The following is an 18,492-nucleotide window of genomic DNA, read 5'->3' on the forward strand; positions in this document are numbered from 1 at the left end:
CTCCCTTTTGCTTCACTTGGGTTACTGCTTTTCAATGTGGTGTGCTAGGTGTTCCTTGGGGGTTCGAAGGTTGGGTTTCTGGATTTGGTATGCTCCGTAAGTAAGGAATGAGACAAGAACTGGAGGGACCTGGGGGCAATGCCCTATTACTGACCGGTAATCTTCATCACTCCTGGTCCCGTTGTCCTCGTCCCATTCCTTATGCCCCTTCCTCCCACCCAGATGGCCGGCCTTCCTGTTGGTGGCTTAGTAGCTCAGGTGGAATGCTGGGTAAATACTAATTAAGTACTCCCAATGGGAAGGGGTGGCGTCAGGGGTCCCAGCATTCCTCTGTTCTTTTTTCTGTCAGGGAGATTGTCATCTCCATAAGTAAGGAATGGGACAAGGACAACGGGACCAAGAGTAATGAAGATTTCCGGTAAGTAATAGGGCATTAGAGTCTACCTGTAATGAGGGCCTGGGTGCAGAAATACTGCTTGGTATTTTCAATTCTGCAGAACACAGAAAAAACTTACAATTCTGGGACCACTACATGTATTTACAGAGTGGTATTAGTAATTCTGGGTGCATTATTTCCAGATTACAACAAACTCACACTATGGGGCCCTAAAAGGCTTAAAAGGCAATTTGTAGGGTTAGTAAGCAGGCCTTTCACCTCTCCCCCTCCACTTTGCTCCTGTTATAGAGCCACTGGCAAGACCTATTCGCTGCAATGCACAGGTTCAGGGCAGAAGGTGGGTTATGAGCTACGAAGATCGGATTGCTTTATTTATATGTGGATGATGTTCTGTTATTACTGTCAGACTCACAGATGATGAGCCCATGCTGTCTTTATATTCTTCATCTCTATTAGTAGGCCTATGGCTATGGGTAAATCACGCAAAATCGGTAGCTTCCACTACAACCTTCCCAGGAGTGTATCTAGTGGCAGACATTCCTGTGTGGCGCTTGATTTTTCACCACCTGGAGATCCATGTTCTCCTCCCGAGATGGAATGGATCATCAATTTTACAATCGCTGGTCCAGAGTGTGAAGACCGACCTGAAAAGGTGGGAGGTCCTCCCACTCAATGTAATGCGGAGGGTTGCACTCTATAAAATGATGATTTCTGTACCTCTTTCAGAATGTCCAGTCTGCAATGCAAGTGTTGCTGGTTCAAGGAAATGGACTCCTCTGACATGTTTATGTTTATGTTTATGTATTTATTTTTGTATAGCGCATATGTCACCGTTCGGTCTCAGAGCGCTTGCTGAAACTAAAGAAGAAAGACAGGTGGCAGCTAACGGAATTAAAAGAGCCAGGTTTTAAGATTCTTGCGGAAGGTTTTGTGATTAGGGTCAATTCTAATAGATAGTGGCAGAGAATTCCAGATGGTGGGGCCTATTTTGGAAAAACTTCTGTCCCCGTTTCTAACAGTCCTGACCTTTGGGACTTTCAAAAAATGTTTATTTGATGAACGTAGAGTCCTTTCAGGGCAGTAGCCCTGGAACTTTCTCTGAAGGTACTTTGGTCCCTGTCCATTGATGGACTTATGGACCAGGCAGCAGATCTTAAATTTGATGCGTTTTCTTATTGGAAGCCAGTGGAGAGTCTTAAGGCACGGAGCTGAAGGGGTGCGGGGAGGGAGGTCAAGAATTAGCCTTGCAGCAGAGTTTTGCAAGGTCTGGAGTTTGGTTAGGAGACCTTCGTTCACTTCAGCCAAAAGTGCATTTCCATAATCGAGGCGACTGATTATAAGGCCCTGAATAAGGGGTTTCCGAGAAGTGGGTGGGATCCACTTGAAGATTTTTCTCAGGCTTCTCATTAGCCCAATGCTGGTGTGAACCACTTGTGTTGAGACAGGGTAAGTTTGTCATCAATAATGACGCCCACATTCCTTGCTGAGTTTTTTGGAGCTGGGCAGGGGCCTAGAGATGATGGCCACCATTCTTCTGTCCAGACTTTATTGGCCTTGCCGAATAGCAGAATTTCTGTTTTTGCGGCATTTAGCATTAGGTAGTTGGTCGTCATCCATTCTTGAATGGAGATCATGCACTGTTGGAATCTTGCTTTGGCATCAAGGTGGTTTGGTCCTAGAGTTATCAGGATTTGGGTATTGTCGGCGTAGGATACCGTCTCAAAGCCATGTGCTTTGATTACTTTAGCTTGAGGCGATAGATATATATTAAATAAAGTAGGGCTTAGGATCGAACCCTGAGGGACACCTTTGTCATTGTCCACGTAAGATGACGAGAAAGGGCCTATTTTGACCTTAGACCGCCTCCCTGTCAGATAGCTCTGAATCCATCTGAGTGCTTGACCCTCAACACCAATCTCAGCTAGCCGCTTTAGGAGGATGTTATGAGAGATGGTGTCGAAGGCCGCCGACAGGTCAAGTAAAATCAGGATGGCTGATTGCTTGGCGTCCAGGGACAGCCGGATGTTATCCACAACCTCCAGGAGAGCGGTCTCGGTGCTGTGGCAAGCTCTAAAGCCCGATTGGGTGGTGTCCAGTAGCATGTTGTCCTCTAGATGTTTGGTTAATTGGGTGTTAATTAATGATTCCATTATTTTGCCTAAGAGTGGCAAGAGGGAGATAGGCCGGTAATTTACTGGTTGCTCAGGGTCAGCATTGTTCTTTTTTAGGATGGGTCTTACTGTTGCTTCTTTCCAGGACATAGGAAAGATGGCTTGAGCTATTGATAAATTAAAGATTGCCATTATTTCAGTTATCATGGCAGGGGCTACTTTAGTCAGGGTATGGGCAGATGCGGGATCACTAGGGGAACCAGATTTTATTTTCTTTAATTTATCTGTGACTTCTCCCACCGTTACTGCGTGGAATTTAAGAAGGGGTTTAGGCAAGGATATAGCTTCCAAAGTAGGCAGATTAGGTGGACATGTATAATTGTCCTTGATGTTAAGAGGTTCAGTCTCTTTAGGAAAGGCCTTATGAATTATGTCAATTTTATCTTTAAAATAAGTGGAGAGCCTATCGACCCATTCTTGGGACTCGATGGTAGGTGGTTGGCAGGAGGAAGGATTAGAAAATTCCTTTACTATAGAATAGAGTTCTTTATGTGAGTTCCCAGCTAGTTCTATTCTGGTGCCTAGGTAAGCTTTCTTTGCTGTAGCTATATGGCTCATATATTCTTTATGTGCCGCCTTGTAGAGCTGTTTATCCAGAGGCTCTTTCGTTTTCCTCCATTTCCGTTCAGTGCATCTCATGGCCTGTTTCATTAATTTAAGGGCTGGTGTAAACCAAGGGGATCTTGTATTTGGGCATTTTATTTGCTGTATAGGGGCAATGTGATCCAGTGCTATAATGATTGCTTTATCTACATCCTTGACCACCTTATCTGGATCAGAGTTGAGGCTTATGGGGGGAGGTGTAAAGACGTTAGCAAAGGAGTCTGAGTTAATTTTATTCCAGGGCCTGCTCATTTTTACCTTCTTAGAGTGGATAGGTTTAGACACAGTGACTCGAATGTCAAATTTAATGATCATATGGTCAGACCATAGGATTGGGTAGAGTTCGATAATTTGAACTGCCTGAGAGTTGGTGCATAGGAAGTCTAAGGTGTGGCCGGCCTTGTGGGTCGGACCTGTTTCTAATAGTGTTAGGTCCATTGCCTTGATGTTGTCCATTAATTCAGAGGTATGAGGGTCTTGCTGCCGTTCTATGTGATAGTTAAAATCACCTATTAAGAGGAAGTTTTTACATGCTAAGACGTGAGGAGCCAGAATTTCCACTAGATGGGTCGCAAAATGGGTTTTATTTTCTGGTGGTCTGTAGATGAGCGCTCCTTTCCAGGATTCACTGTCGGTTAGGCCTAGGGAAAAGATAAGAAATTCACCCCATTCAGTGATCTGTGCGTCAATGGCCAGAAGTTTTATAAATGATTTGTAAATTATTGCCGTACCTCCTCCTCTTTTTGCCATCCTATCTAATCTTAAAATACTGTATCCCATAGGTATAGCAGTGGCTAAATCTGGGCAAGGCGTTTCTTGGAGCCAGGTCTCTGTGATGAAAAAGAGATCTGGTGATTCTTGATCCAGTAGGGCCCATATTTCGAGGGCATGTTTAGGGAGAGAACGCACGCTTCCATATAAACACTTAAGGTGGCTGGGAGAGGGCAGAGGACCGTATGGAGAGAGGACTTCTCTGTTAATAGAGTTAATGGGGGTGTTCAGGGAAAGTATCTGTGAGCGAGAATATCTAGTAATGGCCATTTAAGGTTCTTATCGCATGGAGGGGGCCTTGCAACAGTCTGGCTGCGGTCTGGCGCGGACGGGCGCAGACAGGCTTGTCTTAGGCGAGTCTTCGGCGTGCTGAGGGTGTGCCCGCTGCTCTCGTCTGCTGCGCTCCCGGCCCGCCGGGCTCTTTTACTACTGAGGGCCCGTCTAATTGGTACAAGGTGCACGGAGGAAGTCGCAGTCACTTCCGGTGTGCTCTACTAATAATCTTCCCTCCACAACAAGCTGACAGAGTCAGTGGTGGACCGGGGAAGCGAGGAAATCAATTTGGGACACAATGCGGGGAAGGAACAATTTAAAAGTGAGCTCCAATATCTAAAATGTAAACATGTATTTTTAAATAGCAGAATAAAGCGCAGCACGCCTCTCTTACTCGTTTATCAGCATAAATCCAGGCCGTGAATTGCACTAGCCGAAATGCCAATCAGCTTCCTACAATTCAGATTCAAGCATGACTAATCTCTTCCTGTATTACCTTGCATCCCAGACACTTGTTATCAATGATTGGTTAAGCGAGGGCTGGCCGGATGTGGCATATAGGGTTGAGTGAACCTCAATGGGCTTTGATGCCGTGATGGGAATGCTTTATTGTGCTCCTGTTCATCAGGCACTCCCTGAGGTCACAAAGGTAGTCGTTCTCTCTTGGCATGCAGTGCTTCAATACACGGTATGGGATTCCATACATACAGCATCGACCCCCTGTGGAGACGGACCTGGTTACGCAAGACAGTTGCCTTGAAGCGTTTGCCCAGTGGGACTTAATAGGCATCTCCTTACTGGGGGACGTCTGGGCAGGCGGCCACATACACTTGTTTCAAACTCTCCAATCGTCTTGTGTATTATCATTCACACAGTTTCACAAATACCTGCAGCTGTGGCACGCCCCAGAGGTGCACGTCTCTCCAGGCAGAGGCAGAGCGCCTGATGGGTGCACTGCTGAAAGGCGGAATTTCCCAAATCTACAGATTCCTATTCATCAATGCTTCAGACACATTGGCGCTGCTGCAAACCCAATAGGAGGAATGGGTTGGACCCTAGAGGAGGAAGATTGGTGAGATGCCAGAATGGCTCAATGCACCATAATATCCCCTCTATGTTGTGTCTCTCACAAACATAGTTCCTTCACCATGCGTACCTTACCCCCAGCCACCTACAGCAAGCGCACCTTCTTGGTAGCCCTATATGTTTCAGGTGCCTCCATGCACCGGTAGACTAATGGTATGAAAGTGTCCCTTAATTTCAGCTACTGAAGTGAGGTGACCTGGATGCTATCATGGGTGTTCATCTGACTGGTGGAGATGTCCCAGAAAGCCTTTCCCCTTGAGATTTTTGAGGGGGTACAGGATATGAGAGCCAACCAGGCGCTGATCAGGTTGACCACCTTGGTTGCAAAACGAGACGTAACCCGGGGATGAAACTCACCCACACCACCCCTACTACCCCAGGGATGACGGGGTGTTGACTAGTGTGTGCAACAAGGGAGCATGGTGTATGAGGCCTAGGGCTGCCTGAACAAACACACCAAGATTTGGAGTATAAAGTGGGACCATTTTGGGCTTGACATGCTATAGTACAACAGTTTGGTGCGCTCCCTCGTGGGCTTTAACGATGTTATCTCATGATGAAGGATGTAATCTGAGATTTGAATATTGCGGTGGTGGCCACGACTGGCTATTTGCTACGTATATTTATACGTGTGCAAAAATCTATAAATTTGGTTATAAAAAAAGGCTTATACAATTTTGCAAATTGCTTCACTTCCATCCAACAAATAAATGACACTGACTAAAAAACACAGCTGCACCTGCTGACTTGATTGCTCTAGGCTTGTTAGAACATATCCATTTGAATGGGAAATTCCGCGATTTCTTCCCATTCAATTCTCAGATATCTTCCTTCCTCTAGAATGCAATTTCAAAATTCAAAGAGGTACAAGAAAGGCTAAGCTCTCTCTCTCTCTCTTATCTATCTTTCTGTGGAATATAATTTCCATTTTAGTTATACACTCTTGCTGTCCATAAATTAGACAGGCACCTATATTTCTACTGTATTATCTCCATGAAGCTATCTGTTTAGTTATAGGTTCTGCAAGTTTTGTCTTTATTTCCAATGAATCAATTAATTAGGAAAGTTGTGAAATTCTCTATTCACAATTCAGCACTACAAATTGCATTTACAGCTTTTCTGTACACTCATTTTAACAAGGATAAGTTTCTAACACCCCTTAAAGACAGGATTCACACACATTTTCATTTGATGTGTAACCACCCTGTATAAGATCTTCTCAAAGTATTTTGTGTTTGTTTTTTGCTGGGAAAACCCTTGTTGTTCTGATCATCAAAGCAAATGGTACGACCACAAACTTATGTCCATTTACATAACCATGTCACACTGGAACTTCATATTAAAACTATAGCTCAGTTTTGAATTGTATAATGCAGATCAAATTACAATTAAATTCAAGACACTTTCCATAGTAAGACATTGTGGAATACCTGTTGACAACTTCAAAACCATTTGGTATTTGCATTTACTTAACTGTAATTCTATGTTTCAAGCTCCATTCGTGGGTTAATATGTTGCTGTTTAAATGATCGGTGTTATTTTGGGTGGCTTTAATACACGTCTTTAGACGGCAATTCTTTTAAAGTGAAGATATCTTTTTTAATTTCCTTTAATGTGTTCCCACACTCTCGTATTCATATTTTTGACGTTAGACACCATTGTATATTTCTTCGCAATTATATAGCAGAGCATTAACCATAGAAAATGAAGTAATTACACGATTAGCGCTTGAGGAATTGCAAATTATTTTGTCACGCTTTGACACATGTTTACATGTTCTGTAATTAATAGAGGTTTAAGTAGGCCTTAGCTTTGAAGGTAGTGTCAGAGCTGTCCTTGATATTTCCTCCAAAAACATAAAAACACCACATCCACACCCATCTCTCCATGGAATTCGGAAAGGAGAGATCTATTTGCTGAAAGAAAACATGCAGAACTTTCTTTTTTGAGTCTACATACTCTAGGCAAAATAGTAGACGATAGAGGTATTGTTTTGGTGTCCCTTTCCATCCTCAAAGTGTTGTTGGACTATATGAGTTTACACAAATTAACATGTTAACCTCTGCAGGTGTTCAAGGAAAACCCTCCCAAGTATTTTGATATTCGAAATTCCATTTAAATTGTTTCACTGTTTTTCTATTTTCAAACCGTGCGTTTCTGTCCTCTGCGGATTTGATAAAGAGGCTTTTCGTGTGTCCACTGCCTATGATTTCCAAGTGCATTCCTTGACAGTGGTGAGTGCTAACGTAAAAAAAGACCTACTCAATATAATGTATCAGTAAACGTGCATATCCCTCAGCCTTTTGCATGTGGGTCTGTTATTAAACTCTGTATAAGAACATGATCCCTATAATTCAAAATAAATGACAGGTATCTTAGTTTAGAGCATAGAACTCTACACATACCCCATTCTTAATTTGAGCCAGTGTGTGCTGGTGGTGCCCAACAGCACTCATTTCTTGGGGACAAAATTTTTTTCCTCATCGATATTGACCGTGAGCAAGAGAAGTAAAAACACGAGAAAGAAGGCAGAAAAGAAAGACGTAGAAACTGACACAAGGATTTTATTTGTAAAGCCGAATAAAGTTTATTGATGAAGATGATGACAGAAAGGGATAAAACAGGTGGTGCATTAAATAGGTCTGTTGTGAATTTTAGATCCAATATGTAATTTGCCCTCGAAACATCAATGGCTTCTTTTAATTGTTTGAGTGCCCTCTCCCAAATGTCTAGGACGGTGAATGCTCCACCTCAGCCAACCAGCCACAGCCTGTTCACTGTATTTAGACTTTCCTGATGATTGGGGAGCATTTATTGGCACTCCTGCCATGCCACTGTGGAATGGAGGATTGGTTGCCTTTTTTTCCCTATCTTAAGACAAGCTTCCAAAGCTGGGAGACTTTTCAAGACAAACCAAGCTAATGAATAAAGTATTTATGCAGCACACAAACAGTAATAAAGTGGACACACAACTGAAGAAAAATCCCACATCAATTTAGATAATAGTGTAAATATTTATGCATTATTTGATACTGCAATGACACAAATAAAATCAGTGGAACCGGAGTTATGAATTTTTAAATTTGAAGGCATAAACTAGTGCTTAAAAGATCAAAGCAGTACCGTGGACAACTACTCACATGAGACTGGGTTAAATAAAAAATATGGCTGAGCATGATGAAGCACGAGTCAGATACATGAAGTCGATTGGATCCAGTTGGCTCTTATCTTCGAATTCAAAAGATGTTTTGACAAAAAGTCTCTGAGAAGGCTGACGTTCAGTGGGCAAGGCTACATGTGGTGTTCAAGGAGGAGCCATCGTCGGCAGAGAGCCGTTGGACGATGTGGGGATGATTTCTACGCTAGGACCTAGTCTATTTTTTGGACATTGAAAATCTGCAGCGGGACGAAGCTAGAGGATGTAGCCGACGACAGTTCCAGGAAGGCAGATGCACCTTTGGTAAGGGAATTTTCTGCTGCGGAGAAGAACATACTGGGAGCTGCCCTGAAATCAAGCTGACCGGCGATGCATGTTGTGCAGATAGACGAGCAGGTTGATCCAGGTCTCCTCTTGGTTCTTGGAGCAGTTTATAGCCAAACATGTTCTATGTCCCATGTTTTGGATTTTGGCTATCTGGGCACCTTCAACGCCACCACCAAAGGACTGGAGGGGCACCATTTGGGTGGTTACGACTCACTCTAGGTCCTGGTCAGGGTTGGAGATGGTTGGAGCCTTTTCTTTCCCTGAGGCTGTGAGCTCAACCAGCAGGGCTGGCCTCTGGGGGTTCAAGGCAGGCTCCAGGCAGCAAAGCACTCTTTACAGGTGCATCAAAGCAGTCTTGAGGAGTACACAGCAGGCCACAGCAGCAGGCAGTCCTTTGAGAGTCCTTCCAGTGGTCCAGAAAGAGAATTGAAGAGTGGGTGTGAGGGTCCTATTTTTATATCTGGTGCCTTCTCTGAAGTAGGACAAGTTTATTGAGAATTCTCTTTGAAGTGCTTGAAGTTTCCTGCTTCTCCCATTGCATTTGCCACCCCGAGTGGGATAGGTATGCTCAGACGTGAGTCCCATGCTCTCCACACCACTGGAGTCAAGCTATCTTGGCTGAAGACGGCTGATAGCCAGAAACCGGTCCTAGGATGCTTGATTCCGGTCCAGGAAAGACATGGCTTGGCAGTACGGGCTGGACTGTTCCCATGAGGCACAAGGTCAAGGCTGATTTGCATATGGCCGTGTCTGAACTGGGGTGGTGTGGAGTGCAAAAACACGATGGATTTAGGCCCAGATCTCTGTACTGGGGTGAATGTATGACATTGTTCTGCATCCTGTCCATCTACTGTTGTTTTGCATCCTGCTTCTCCCTGCCCAGGTTCCAAACTGGCTGTATGAACAATGCAGGGGTGACAAGTCCTTTGTGGGAAGGCAGAGCATAGCCTATTCATTTGCAAGTGGGGCTGTGCCCAGTTCCACCTCCCCATCCTGCCAGTGAGGACACATTCAGGCACACCTAATCCCTCTATTGTGTGGCTGTCTGGGAGAAAGAAAGTCCAACTTCGAACCTCACCCAGTCATGTGACCCAGGAGTGTCGCCTTAAGTGGGATGGGTTGCCCACATGTTGGTCCTGTGAACACCGTGTCACTGGAACCAAGCTGTACCTGGCTGATGAGCCCATACTAAAACAAAACTGGTCCCTGATTGGTTAATGCCGAGTGGCAGTGGAGCCCAGATGAAGAATCAGGGCATTGCTCATTATCGCTGCATTCCTTTCCCTAAGGGTTGCAGGGGCAACACCTACGCCAGCCGAGTTGGGATCAAGAGCAGCGCATCACGCCCAAGCCCCACCTTCCTTTCTCCACACGTTGCCTGGGCAACGACGACACAGAGTAGAAACCAACACGGTCCCTGAATCCGAGGCCGACAACCTCACCAGCGAAAAGTACTGTGTGCATCTGGGACCCGTGATGTTCCTATGGTCACCCGTGCCCTATCACAGGTCGGGTGAAATCCCTTAATTGCACCAGTCCGGAGGGACCTGCAGAGTTCCTCGGTTCTTGAGCCTGTTGGATCCCATGGCACGCAGGAACTTTGAAGAGACAAATCCATCAATCCCTGCCTGAGATCTGTGCCAGTGAAACCTACTAATTATGTTTGATTTAAGCACTGTGGTATCGTTATACTTTGCAAAGTGCATATCTGGAGATTGCTAAATGGGATTATTGTAATTTTGGTCTTGTTTTAAACAGTTAAGGATATACTATTTTACCAACTCTGTGTGGAGTCTTTTTGTGCTTTGTTGTCACTGTATTACTGTGTGTTGTGTTGCTCAAATACTTTACACATTGCCTCTTCAGCTTAGCATGACTGCTCTGTGCCGATCTACAAACGGGTGTGCACAGATACATTCTTAGTGTGTACTTCACTTACTCTGACTAGTGTAGTGGTTCCTGCCTGGCTTGTGTGTATACCCCAGTTAACCAGGAACCCCATTTCTAACTATTAGCATTCCATATAGCACAAAAAGAATGTTAGAGCTTTACAATGGCATTGTAACCATAAACTCCCTTTGTCCTGAAAGAGGCGAGCATATGATAATTTGCAGCAAGGTGCATGAGATGATGTGCACCGTGGATCACAGTGATTTGTATCTAAGGAGCAATTTATAAGAAAGAGAGAGCCTTGCTACATGAATGGCTGAGTGAACAGCATGATGTAAGTGGAAAAAGTTTCTCATGCAACATCTACTGAGTTTGACACATTCCCAGATTTAAAAGAACAGGTAAACCTGGGAATGCGCCAAAAAGATACACCTCCCAGAAGAGGGGCAACGAGGAGAAATATCTTTATTTCTCTCAGTTTTTCCTCTTTTTATGTGTGCTTCATACTGCAGCACACAAAGAGGGAAAGGCCTCTCAGGATTGCCTCTTCCTGCACAAAAACAATCCTGCCTACAACCCAGGCACCCTTGCACTATGGTGCAGTGGTGCCTGCCGAAACTAGGCTGCCTAAACGGCACCCGCACAAGGGAAAAGGACAGAATGAAGTGTATTTAATACATTTGGCGCATTTGAGCCATTTCCCTGTTTGGTATGGCAGCACAGCAAGGTGACTTGGTGCTCTACCCTGCGCCATAATGTCATAAATATGCCTCCCAATGCAGACAGTGCTGATTACTTTGGGATGGTGTTATTGGTGGCGCCGGGCCACTTGACAACTGAGATTATCCTAGCTTGTGACCTTAATTGTGCTGTAGATAGGAACGTCGAAAGTTTCCCCTAGACAGGGCACCCAGCCGAATATGATGGAAGCCCTCAAACAGTTGATGGCAAGTATAGGGCTTGTGGATATATGGCGGGTCTGGCACCCACGTACACTTGCGTATTCCTGTTATGCTCTAGCCACCAGCACTCATAGTAGATTGGACTATTTTCTGAGACAGGCAGGAACTGCGTGAGTGACTGACACAGCTGATCTGGCTAGATACTTGTAAGACTACTTGCCTCTTCTGATCACATACTCTTTGGCTAGACCGGTGATCCAAGAGCCTCTGTGGCAAATGAGAGTAGAGGCCGTATGATACCCGGTGTTTGCAGGGGTGGAAGCCTTAACTGACTACTTTGCGCTCAACTGGGGTAGTACTCCACATTATGCGGTGGAGTGGGAGTGGGATGCAATGAAAATGGTGTTGAGAGGAGTGTGTAAGCTACTTCTTTAGTTATACGTCAAACTTTAGAGAGAAACTTGACACTCCAGGAGGGGAACTATCAGCAATGGAGGCAGCTCTAGTGACCAATCAGGGAGCCCGAAAGGAATGAGGTGGATCCAAACAGTGCCTATATGCTCTGTGGGACCCATTGGAGAAATATGTGCGGGACCCCTACCTACAGGCAGAGATTACACATGTAGGGAGATAGGGCAGGGCGTATGCTGACTAGGTTGATCAAAAATGAGAACTACACACAGCCCATTCTGTCTATTAGGGATAAGACAGGACATGAATTCTACACCCATCAGTCCATAAATGATGTGTTTGCGGAGCAACCTTGAGGGGTGTATACTACATTCCAGCTAGCCACAGAACCCTTGGTCATCAACTACATGGCTGCTCTGCCACTGAGACAGGTTAGTGAGGTGGAGCATGCAGAACTTGAGGCACCACTGACTAAATAGGAGATCATGTGGACGATAGGCTCTCTTAAGACTGCTAAGGTTCCGAGGAGAGACTGACTCCCAGCTGAACTAGAGACCTTGGAGAGAGGAGTGCCCCGGGACTCCATGAGAGAGGCCATCATTGTGTTGGTGGCAAAACCTTTGTATGTTACCTCTTACAACCCCCTCTCAATGTTAAATGTGGATAAAAAAATACTATGCTGCGTCCTGGTGGTGTGCTTACTCAAATATCTCCTGAAGCAGGTCCACGTGAACCAAGCAGAGTTTATTCCATGCAGGAAAACACTCCGTAATCTGCGGCGCTTAGCACATGTACTACAAGCCTCTTGCCTGGAAAAAGATCAATATGTGTTAGCCTTTCTGTATAGAGAATGGGCTTTCAACTCTGTAGAATGGGAATATGTCTGGAAACTGCTAGAGAGAATGGGACTCAGGCCCAAATACGTCCAATGGATAAAATTGCTATAAACACACAACTGAGAGCACGTGTAAGGACTGGGAAATATGCCTCTGACGAGATACTACTCCAAAGGGGAATGCGGCAGGGATGCCCATTGTCCCCCCTGATATTTTCCCTGGGGATGGAGCCTGTGGCATGTCGGCTTCGTCAGGTGATGCATGGCTCGGAGATCCCCGTGGGCTTGACAGTTCATGTTGTGTCTCTATGTGAATGACACAATGATATATTTGCGTCAGCCGGCCAGCTTGGTCCAGATTCTCCTAAGTGCCATGAAAGAGTTTGGGGAGGTATCAGGCTACATGTTAACCATTCAAAATCTGTCCTGTTCCCACAGGCACGTGAATTAGGTAGCCTGGGAATCGCTTCTTGAGGAAGAGCTGCCCTGGAAAACAGTGTTTGCTACATTGGTCTCAACATTGCACATGGGGCACAGCATTGTCATACTCTGAACCTGGGGAGGGTCATCAGTAATCTCCATCCTTCTATTAAGTTCTGGAATACCTCAAAACTCTCCCAGATGGGGAAAATAGTGCTGATCAAAAGGGTGGTGCTACCCCACTCAATGCATGTGCTCCAGGGCACGATGTGCTAAATTCAGCGTCGGGTGTTCCGCAAATTGGATTGGGTGTTGGTGGAGCTTCTCTGGGCAGGGAAAGATGCAGAGTGGGATTGCCCATTCTTAAACTGGAATGGAACAAAGGGGGGGGGGTGAAGCTACCAGACCTCAAACTACACTATTTAGAAACCCAGTTGCAGCATGCAGTTCATTGGCTAGATCAGGATAGCAACTGGGAAAATAATCTCCTTGCTGATACATATGGCAATTGAAGTCTGGGGGCCCTTCTGATGACAGGAAAAAGAGTTCCTGAGACCCACGCAAACAATGGTCACCACGTTGTCTATATCATGGAGCAGAAACGAATCACGCATTTGCATCAGACTCTGTGTGCTGATAAGCCAGTGGCGCCCCTGAAGGTTGAGGATGCTTGCCAGCAGTTTTGCGTTGTCAATGTTACAGATAAGGAATGGGCTAGAATACACGGTGGAGTGCAGGAAGCGTCAATCAATGCATGCTTTAAGCGTATACAGTACAATATCATACATATTGCTTACGTTTCCCCCACACAGCTACATACGTTATACCCAGCAAGGGACATGGGGTGTGTGTAATGTAAGACTGTAATGGCAGACTTTTTTCATATATTGGGGTGTTGCCCTATTATTACGTAATTCTGGGTAGAGATGTTAGAACATGTTAAAAATTCAATAAAAATCTCTTAAACAGAAAAAAAGAACAGTTCAACACGGCTACGGGCTGGATGGTCTGCCTCACGATTAAACAATGCCTACTAGGTCTGCTCCCTGACAAAAAGCACGGGAAGTGGGGGGTGGGGTTAGGTTGTTTTAGTTTTCTCTTTTTTTACAGTTTGAGGGATTTATGATGTTTCCAGCCGACCCTGTACTATGTGGTTACTGTTAACTCGACTTGTCGTGATGCACTGCAGTGAATTTGTTGTTATTGTGCATAGTATTCACATTACTGCAGTTCTGATTGTAACAGTATCTGTGGTTTGTTTGACCTTGTACTCTTAAGAAATGGCAATAAAAATATTTAAAATATAAAACATGGGTCACCACTTCTCCTTCTGATATATTAATGCAGTGAGCAAATTAAGCTATGTGTAGCCCTTATGCGTGTTATATAGCATTACCACCTTTTGTCAGTGCTTCCCAACAAAGATTTCTGTAATATTATATGTAGTAATAAGCCATTTATTGTTCAAATTACTCCAATATGTAATTTAAATGATTCCGCTCGAGGCAACTGATCTTTTTTTTTTATTTCAAAAGATTTTATTAAAGAGATTTTAACAGAACATGTGAAGTGAAGGCAATACTGGTGTCTTATGCGCCGTAAGGTTACAGTGGGCATGAAGTTGACATAGGTTAAGCTATTTGAAAATATAGGACGCTCCATAACTTGGCTATGTGACAGTAAGGTTTGAAATTGTTTTTCGTTGTTTCTGTTTTGTCTGCTAATAATGATTATCCATTTTTTAAAATAAATTAATGCATATAAAGGCTGGATTGATATAAATGCAGTTGACATACATTTTGTATGATGAGTAGAAGTGTGTTTATTAATGTGTTTTAGTTATGCCACATTTTCATGTCAAACACCATTTTAGAGAAAATGGGTGCCATCACTGTCACTCACTGTTCTTCCCCCTTACACACATCTTCTCCCCACAGGCTCAACAGAGCAAAGTCAAGCTGATGTGGAATGGTTTATTTTCATTATAATGAAAACATTGAATACATTGATTTCAATGAAAGTGTCCACAGAAAGTGTCCCTGTTCTCTGTGTGATCCCCGTGATCAGTTGTCTGTTCATTCACGGAAAGTTCCATTGTTCCAGTGTTTCATCTTAGTCAGAACATCTACGAAAGAAATTAGCATAGACGGTGCAGAGTACGTTTTTCAGAAATGGGATGGTGCTTATGTGTGGAGGTAATTCTTGTGTTTTGATTTGCTAAAGTAAAATACTTCTGCTCACACCACAATGATCTTGTAGTTTTCTTAATTTGTTAGGCAGGAAAGGTGTATGAGAACCTCTAGATTGTGGAGGTGAGCCAGAAGATTTTCCTATTCTGCTAGGGATGCTGACCGGACTTCCTTTTGATTTTCCTGCTAATTTGGCACTTGGAATTTGTTATACTTTGTATAATGTTGCATCTGAGAACCTTGATGATATTTACTGCATTGCTTAATTTTAATTTTGTAATAAAACCCATTAACTTTTATTGATCTGGAAGTTAATTATTGAGTGGAACCCATTACTAAATACACCGGTTTAATTCTTCTTATTGATGTTTAGGGGGTGCCTTAATGCTACATTTAATCTGTGGGAGTACCAGATGAGGTATATTTCTGGGGAGTCTGAATTTTTGGGGTATGATTTTGGTCCCACACAGAAAGGCTGGTTTGTTTCTGTCTTCAAACTCCTTCTTATGCATTACTTATCAGGCAGAATAAGCTGTCTGGTTGCAAAAGACCCCTTATTTCCAGGGTGTCAGGGTTATTAAGCTTTTTTAGTATAAAAAAACAAAAATTGTTTGCTGTGTGGCCCGTGAAACATGGCAGCCATTCTGCAAAGTTTCAGTGCTTTCAGAGGAGTCGACTTGGCAGCAGCTTACCTGAAGGCACATAGAGCTACAGAATAGACCGACCAAAATCGCTCAATATGGTTGGGGGTAGTCCAGCCAGGGTGATGGAGGTGATGACCTGTCACGAAGGCAGGCTGTTTGCCACACTCAAAATTAGGGGTGTGTGAAATCTGCATAATTTGCATTTGTGTAATTATGCAAACATTTTGGAAGATCTACTCAAAGTTATGCATAATAACTTGAAAAGCAAAACCACATTTGGTGCTATATTTTAGGATTAAATGCATTCTCGTGTCCATTTTAGACACACAGATGCATTTCGTGCTAATACAACAGAGGCATTTTGGGCTAATACAATGTAGCAAAAAATAAAAGTCCCTCAAAAAATAGCCACTCAGAAACTATTCATTTTTGTTGGTACCTGTTGTTTGTGCTAAATTTTTGCAACGAATGGCGCATAATTATGTGACATGACATAATAGTGTAATTTTTTTTAATTTTGCCGAACAAGTGTCATTTGAAATTATAGAAAATATGCAAGAGTACATCGGCATAACAGAAATGTCACCCTGGCTTACTCAAAATGAGGCCATATGTGTGAACTTCTTGGTGGTAATAACGGTTGCAAGACAGATAAAGTGTGTCTAGCCAGATGTAAAAGTATGTAGTAGACTTAAGACATAAAACCATCTTTTTCTTGAAATAAAGCAAGACTATTATGACTTTTTATAACAGTGTTTAAAACTGACTTTATGTGCATTGCTGCTTATTTGTTGCTTGCCGAAATAAATAACCTCTCTCTGCTGTAACAAGATCCATTTTACCAGAATATGTATGAGCCAATGGTGAAAACAAGTTAAGCAGTGAACATGTTTACATTATGAAACATGGTGTAGCACATCTTTCAAATAGAAAATGATTACAAGGGACTTGATAAAATAAAAAAGGATAATTAAAAAAAAAAATTCTTCGTGTGCTGCATCCGATGAAGATGAAACTATTTGCCCTAGATAATTCTCCAGGCAAAGTTCCAAATAGTTACCCTGCAGAATAAATTTCCTCTTTGATATAAATACACTTTGAAAACGTCTTCTTTATTGCGGCAAATCGAAATTCTTATAGATGTTGGATGAACTTAAACTGCTGTTCATCATGTATTTTCCGGCAAAGAACACAAATGAAAGAGGGTTGCTCTCTTTAAGCATTTGATGAACTGATAAATACATCTCCACATTATTTCTCGCACGGAATCATGGTACGCAATCTGAATAGCAAATGCTTGTGCATATTCAATCGACCAAATCAAAATATGAAAAGCCAACCCGAAAAGTAACCAACCTAATGGGTAGTGCTTGTTGCCGAATGTATGTATCTTCACACCTTTCACATTTCCATGCCACCCGACTATCTCCGGTTGCAAGCAGGGATTGCCTCTTTGAAGTTCATATCTTGTAACACGATCAGTGTTTGTTTGGACCCAATTCACAAATGATGTGTATGACAGAATATGTGATAAAAAAGACTTAAATATCAATTTACCATTCTTATCTCCATGTCTATGTATCGTGAACATGTATTGTATCAGTTGTCAAGTATATCTGTCTATCTATTTATCTATCTATCTATCTATCTGCCTATATATATATCTCTCTCTCTCTCTCTCTCTCTCTCTCTCATATATACACAAACGTAGGAATACATTTCGCCATGGTTTTTAAATGCATTGTTTCGAATAAAACACCAAGTGATATATCAACATAGAAGAAACACTTTCTATGAACATTTTGAATGCACCTCATTGTAGTCTGTTTTCTTTTGTCTTTTAGTATTTTTGCTTTGTCTTGGACAGCATGTAAATTACTGCATAAATGCAAGTAAATCAATACGTAAATGTATATATTTATAAAATTAACTGAAAATACATAGGTTTCAGGGACTTTATAGTTAGAAATTAGCATTTAAAAAACCTTAGAAATTCACTGAAAAAAAACACAGGTTTAAGAGACGCTATAGTTAGTTGGACATTTTACTCTTACAAAACCAGAGAAATTCGGCTGTTATAGTTAGTTCAGCTAACTATAACTCGCGCCCCCTCAATGCACTTCTGATGATGTCACGTATTACATGATTCATGATATGGTCAGTGACATCAATGATGACATCACTGATGACATTTCAAATGACATCACTGATGACATCATCCACATGACAATGTGATGCACCTCATCAGACCCTAATATAACACTTGAAACACCCACTCTAAAATACAGACTATGATTTTCGAAACCATGAACACACCAATAGCAGTTAGTACATATCCACTGACTAACTCCTAGGCCTCACTTGCTTCTTTCTGCACCTCTGGTGTCTCTTTCTGCACTCATCTTCACTCTTTCTG

The 18,492-nt window shown here is 43.0% G+C and overlaps 1 protein-coding gene across 1 annotated transcript in view; it reads left to right on the plus strand.

Annotated features, from left to right (window-relative positions):
- Positions 1 to 18,492, plus strand: part of STK39 (serine/threonine kinase 39) — a 1,578,058-nt gene that overhangs the window by 1,460,086 nt on the left and 99,480 nt on the right. The gene's annotated exons all lie outside the window — the stretch shown is intronic.

This window comes from Lissotriton helveticus, chromosome 3_1 (assembly GCF_964261635.1).
Source record: "Lissotriton helveticus chromosome 3_1, aLisHel1.1, whole genome shotgun sequence".
NCBI lineage: Eukaryota > Metazoa > Chordata > Amphibia > Caudata > Salamandridae > Lissotriton > Lissotriton helveticus.